Raw genomic sequence first — 6,520 nt, 5'->3', positions numbered from 1 at the left:
GTAGCATGCCGCAGGTGGTTCCAGCTACAAAACTGCCTGGAACACTTTCCAGTTGTAGGCAGTTTGGAACTTCTAAATGCCTCCACCTATTTCTACAAGCGGTACAATTTTGGAACCACCTTTGTTATTTTTCACTACACTAATGACCGCCACTGTTGGGTTATTAAAGGCGTCTTGTTATGCCAAGAACACAATCACTTCTCGGGGGCGCTTGTAATACCCGTTTTGTACTAGTTGCCCTAAGTTCTAAAACGGATTATATCTACAAATTTTCTTAGCTCTAAGAGGGTTTTTTTGGGTTTTCACTTGACTGGAGTTTTTTCTAATTATTCTGTGATTTTACTTTGAATTTACAGCAGTTGCGCATTTTACATCTAATGTATTCATATACAGTCGCTATTTATAATATTTGTTTTTAAAACTTTACTTGATTTGTTATAGTTTAAATTATATGCTAGTCACACATTTTGTACATTTCTGATTATCTAATGGATTTTGTGCAGGGCAACAAGTTACCCAGAAATTGTGGATCAAACCACCGAATATGTTTTGTCATTGTCTCTGAAGGACCGACTTGCAGTTTCGTTCCTTGAAGATAATAATTAATCCATCATCTTTGACCGCAGTTATATGACAGGTGGCCCTCGTGAGTCATGAATTGTAAATTTTAGTTCTTCTCTAGTTTGTAATTCCTCGCTTACATTGTCTTGCAGAGTTGGTCCAGTAGGAACAATAAATTTATTTGTTGTTGTTGTCGTTGTTGTTGTTGTTGTTAATCTTTATGTTTTAGATTGGCAACACATGTATAAGTAGCAACAAGATTAAAAATGCAAACAACACATTACACATACATCCAATCCCATCGGTGGATCCCATGCATGCATGCATACATGCGCATGCATTGACCCATTCATACACATATTGCCGGCGAGAAGTACGGCGTGCACGGCAAACGTACAGAGTGCAACGTCGAGATATTCATGCAACAACTTCACACATAGTAAATCATAAAGTAACAGCCACATAGTACGTAATATATGTGGATCTGAAACCAACCAGGTAGGTTACGCATGTCGACGAACGATGGTGCTGGCCTAGGCTTGGACGTCGTGGTGGTTGGAGCCGAAGGAGTGCTTGGCGGCGCAGTTCCTGAGGACGTACTGGTGGTAGGCCATGGCGACGGTGGCGCCCGCCAAAGGCCCGACCCAGAAGATCCACTGATCGGCCCACGCCTTCTTCCCATTGTACACCACGGCGGCCCCAAGGCTCCTCGCCGGGTTGATCCCGGTGCCGGTGACGGGGATGGTGGCCAGGTGCGCCATCAGCACGGCGAAGCCGATGAGCAGCGGCGCCAGCACCGGCACGTGGGAGTCCCTCGCCATGCGCTTCGGGTCGGTCGCCGAGAACACGGTGTACACGAGAACGAATGTGCCGGCGGCCTCGGCCAGCAGCGCCCCCGCCTTGGAGTACCCCGGCGCGACCTCGTTGGCGCCGCCGCCGTAGAGCGCGTAGTGGTGCGCGCCGTGCACGGCCCTGACCATGGCGGCGCCGCAGATGGCGCCGAGGCACTGCGCCGCCATGTAGAGGAAGGCTCTGGGAAGCGAGACCTTCCTCGCCAACAGCAGCCCGAAGGTGACCGCGGGGTTGATGTGGCCGCCGGAGATGCCGGCGGTGCAGTAGACGAGGACGGCGATCATGCCGCCGAAGGCCCACGCGATGCCCAGCACGCCGGTGCCGCTGCACGCTTCGGCGTCGGTCTGGCGCTTGTGGCCGATTACGGTGGCCACGGCGACGTAGACGAAGAGGAGGGTGGCGGTGAACTCGGCAATGGTGGCCCGGTACAAGGACCACTTGCCCAGCTCGCCGGCGTCCAGCAGCGGCGTCGGAGGAGGGTCCAGGTAATCTTTGGTGCTCATGGTAGTATCGGAACTAAGGTTGGCTTCCGCACTCAGCTTGCCCTCTCCAGCTGCCATACCAATATCGATCGAGCTGATTATTCGAGAAGAAAAGATGAGCCGGGAAATTTGACTGATGGTTAAGGATCGACGAAGTGTTGTGTCCATAACTTGGCCAAGATGCATCCATATATATAGAGGAAGGCCACCATCATTGAGCATGCATATGCCTCCCCTAGCAATCACTATGCATACTGTAAAAAAAAAGAAGCACTAGTTACAAATTACAAGTGCCATTTACTCGTTTACAAGCCATGCCTTTTATGTTTTACATTCAAGATATAGTAATAATTCTACTCCCTGAAATTCACCAATAACTTGTTTTTTGGACATATCTTCAATCGGACCTTTTCAAATTTGGCCGGCAAATACTCTCCCCTTTCCAAAATATAAGACATAAGTTAGACCCTTCTTTGCGAACCAACCTGTGGTTGAGATGGTTAGGTGGACAGTGGTATCCCCAGCCAACCAGGGTCCAACTCCTGTTTATATGAGCACTTGCGTCTGTAGTGTGTTCAAAAAAAAAAGTTAGACCCTTCTTTTAATTTTGACCAAGGTTATGGAAAAATGACCAGCAACTATATTACCAAATGACAGGTATACAAAACTTGATTTTGTAATATCATAGATGTTGATTTTTCTTTATATATAATCTTATAGCCTTGAAGAAAATTAAGGGGAAAAAAACTAAGATTGCACGCCTTATATTCTCGGTAATGTTATTGAGCCGACATTTTCTGGGACATGATGGTAAATCGAACATTTTTACGGCAATTTATATTGTCGCTGGGATTACAATTTTACTTGGCAAGCACGGCATATCCTAGCCAAAAATGAACTGGGGCGGATTTGCCATCCTTGCTAACTAAAATTTTCATCCTTTGCCAACACAAATTGCCATGCAAATCATTCGCATTTTCCATGCACCCAGTGAGCGTTCGCTGGTTAAGCCGGTCCTATATTTTACAAAGAGCCAATTTTGTTTAGAAAAAAGTAAATTGTAAACCTCAAAGTAATATGTGTCGACACTAAAATATTTTAGAACATTATTAATAATTTCTTTAGATATTTATATATGCTACAGAAAATATATACTCCTGGCCAAAATTATATACTCTCTCCATGCCAAAGTGTAGTGCATATAGATTTTTTGAAAAGTCAAATCTCACCAAGTTTGTGGAGAAAAATAGTTACATCCAGAATGCCAAATATGTATTATTAGATTCATCATAAGATGTAGTTTCATAGTTCATATATTTGGTTGTAGATATAAATAGTTTTCTCTATAAACTTGGTCAAAGTTTACAATGTTTGACTTTTCCATAAATCTACTCGCTCCATTCCAACAAACAAGGCACACACGCATCCAAAAATTCATCTTAGACCAACCAAATTCAGATTATATGTGATAAAAATTATACCATTGGATTCATATTGAAAAGAAGCTTTCAATGGTATAAGTTTTAAGTCACAAATATATATATTATTGATCTAATTTAAGGTCAAAGTTGAATTTTGAAAAGTGTGTGCGCCTTATTCATTGGAATGGAGGGAGTATACGCACTACATTATGGAATGGGAGAGTAGTAGTCAAGATCTCACTTATTTACAAAATAGAGGGAGACCAAGCATTGCATTTTCGAGCAAAATAGTCATTCATGTAGGTTAGTTGAATTCAGCCGAATCTCGGAGATATTTGGCTCGAATGTGCCTTTTTACCCATTTTCCTCTCCTAGTTTAGTTTGTAGGACGTAGGCAATACATAGATCCACTTTGCTCAAATCAACATTGCAAATGACCTAGTTTCCAGTGACACTCGTGAAATCAACAACTACATTGAGGTACACTACAACACATATTCTAACAAGGGTCTTTTAGTAGAGACATTCCCAAATTGCCTAAAAATCATGGCACACAAACATTATGCATGAATCGCCTCAAAGTCTTCTAGTTTTGGAATTTTTTTCAAATGCTTCAAAACATTATTGATCTACACAAATGAAAATACAGAAAAAAAGAATCAATTTATCGAGAGTTGTTAGATGTAATTATGTAGACTGATACATGGGAATGAACGTCTATAATCATGCACCATATACGTAGGGGTTTGCGTCCAACCTCGTTAAGATTTTCTGGTATCAACATTACGATAGCTTGTCCTCATAGATCGATTACATCTTGGAGTCCTAACTGGTATACAATTTAATTACGTGTGTAACTTTGGTGCAAATCGAGTTCTAGCTTAGTTGGTTAGTCTTCAACATTTGTGGTTGCAGTTTATTCGGGGATCTCGATGTACAGGGATGGTATATACCTTTCAGAGAAAGGATTGGATTGAAAACCCAGGGTTGTTTTAGGTGTTTGGAAAGGCCTAGTATATTCTTGCATGTTCTAGTGTTAATTATTGGGTCGCAAGTTTGTACATATTAAGTTTCTTGAATTGATTCCATGGGTCATGGCAGTTGGTGAGTTGTCATGCCAGTGCTAAACCCATATGTGTTCAATTTCAATAGAAGTCTAAAACCCATAATTTTGCTCAATTATAAGTTGAATTAGGTGTGCACGATCAAACATTGTTATGGTATCTTCTGACGCCAACTTACACATAGTTGAGTAATGCCAGACTCTAGTAGGGAGTAGTACATTATCATCAGGACACCCTAATCATTACAATACCTGACTGTGGGGCTATATTTGTCATGTACAGGCACATCACTAGACATATTGGTTAGTACATCCATTCCAACTAGCAACAAATTAATTAATATTCTGATAAGGCACTCCCTCCATATAACACTTTTTGACACCATGATAGTGTCAAAAAAGGTCTTATATTTTGATACAGAGGGAGTACTATATAGTCTCAAGAGTGTGGCAACGGAATTCTCTTGCATATTTAGGCATGGATAATATTATGGGCACCATGTCGGCAAAATAGTCATGAATCTCAAGATGATGTGCTGACTTAGTCTCTCGAAGGTGCTCATATGGGTAGGGTATGTGTGCATGCATTCATAAGGGATAGTGTATATGTGTATGTATGAGTGTTTGAGTCTGTAATGTGTTTAATAAAAGTCGGCAAAATATTCATCATTTATAATACTATAAGTTCACATGATCTTATTCGAAATTAGGCTTTTGCCCTACTTTACATAGCTGAACTATACAAGGTGATGACGTAGCCCTCGTACAACGTGAATCCTAGAATAATCAGATCACACAGGACACACGTGACTACACTATCTAAAGGAAGCACAAGAAGAATTGAGTACAACATCACGCCACGTCCTATAACACCTAAGCTCCACGACAAAGTCCCCAGGAGTGGGAACGATGCTAAGTATCGTTGTTGCAGAGTCCATAACAGACAAAGGTAATCATCTGGAACCCAGACACGTAGAGAATTACCACGACGATGTCTTCAAGAAGAGAGTGATGCCCGCAAGCATCGTCGTCGTCAGTGACAAAGTGAGGAGCTTTCGCTCGGCAGATCCCTTATGCCACCATGAGATCTCCAGGACAAGCGCGGAGAGTTCAGATCTCTATATCCGGATCGAGGTGCCACCACCGCTAGTGACACAGAGCACACCCGAGCCACACACTTCTCCACCTCTCATTGTCGACCCGACAAGAGTAAAAGCCACCACCACCGTATGTTGCCCACCAGAGAGACAACCATGCGGAACCGCCATTCGAGGTAGCTGCCCCGGCATCCATGTATGAGGCAACACTAACTGCCCACATCACGGTGCACCCACCACAATAGGAGGGGTAAAACGTGTCTCCTTTCACTCCTAGCCGGGCATCAACAACAGAGGTTGGGTCGACGCCTCCACGGTAGGAGGTGCCCACGCTTGCGTCTCCGGCTAGTCCCGGTGGACTGGGGAAGACACAACCCCGTGACTACCGATGGTCTTCACCGAGTGTGCTCACACACCGCCATGTCCATTGTCTTCAATACCGATTAACCCGACAGAGTAGCAGAGTCCCAACCACCAACACCACCAGCACCACCAACACACCCACGAAGAAAGGGATCTCATCACCCGCGGGCACCACCTAGACCGAGTCCACCATTGCCTACCCGGAGCGGGAGCTCCGACCCGACTCAGGTCCCCATCAAATCACCCCAAGCACGATCCCTAGGTCTTGTCCATCCCCGTCGAGCCGCCGGCCCGAGTCGCCGACCCAGACCCGGGAGAAAAGAGGAACCACTTCCACTTGCACTCCGCCACTGCCAAAGTTGTGGCAACCACGCCAACGACGAGTGCACTACCCCCACCACAAGCAGCATACGTTGCCCCATCCAAAACAAGGACGACCACGACGCCAGCCGATCAGCAACGATCCCCCTGCCACGCACCTGGGCCTCCCCGTCCACTCTGACCCTGCAAGATGCCTGTCGAGGAGCACCGCCACTCCCCGATGTCGTCTCACAGAGATGTAGCGCGCCTCACCAAGCCCCCGCCATCCTCCATCCAGACCGGGAGAATGGAGCGGAGGTTGCCTGAAGAACAGCCCGCCACCGCCATCACTAGAGCATGCCCGTGCTTCGCCCCGGCAAT

At 45.1% G+C, this 6,520-nt stretch overlaps 1 pseudogene; it reads right to left on the bottom strand.

Annotated features, from left to right (window-relative positions):
• Positions 1-821: 821 nt before the first annotated feature.
• On the bottom strand, positions 822-2,040 carry LOC119294246 (annotated as a pseudogene).
• Positions 2,041-6,520: the final 4,480 nt, after the last annotated feature.

Source organism: Triticum dicoccoides, chromosome 4B (assembly GCF_002162155.2).
Source record: "Triticum dicoccoides isolate Atlit2015 ecotype Zavitan chromosome 4B, WEW_v2.0, whole genome shotgun sequence".
Taxonomy (NCBI): domain Eukaryota; kingdom Viridiplantae; phylum Streptophyta; class Magnoliopsida; order Poales; family Poaceae; genus Triticum; species Triticum dicoccoides.
The sequence above is the reverse complement of the archived record's forward strand: the minus strand, read 5'-3'. Positions and strand labels throughout refer to the sequence as shown.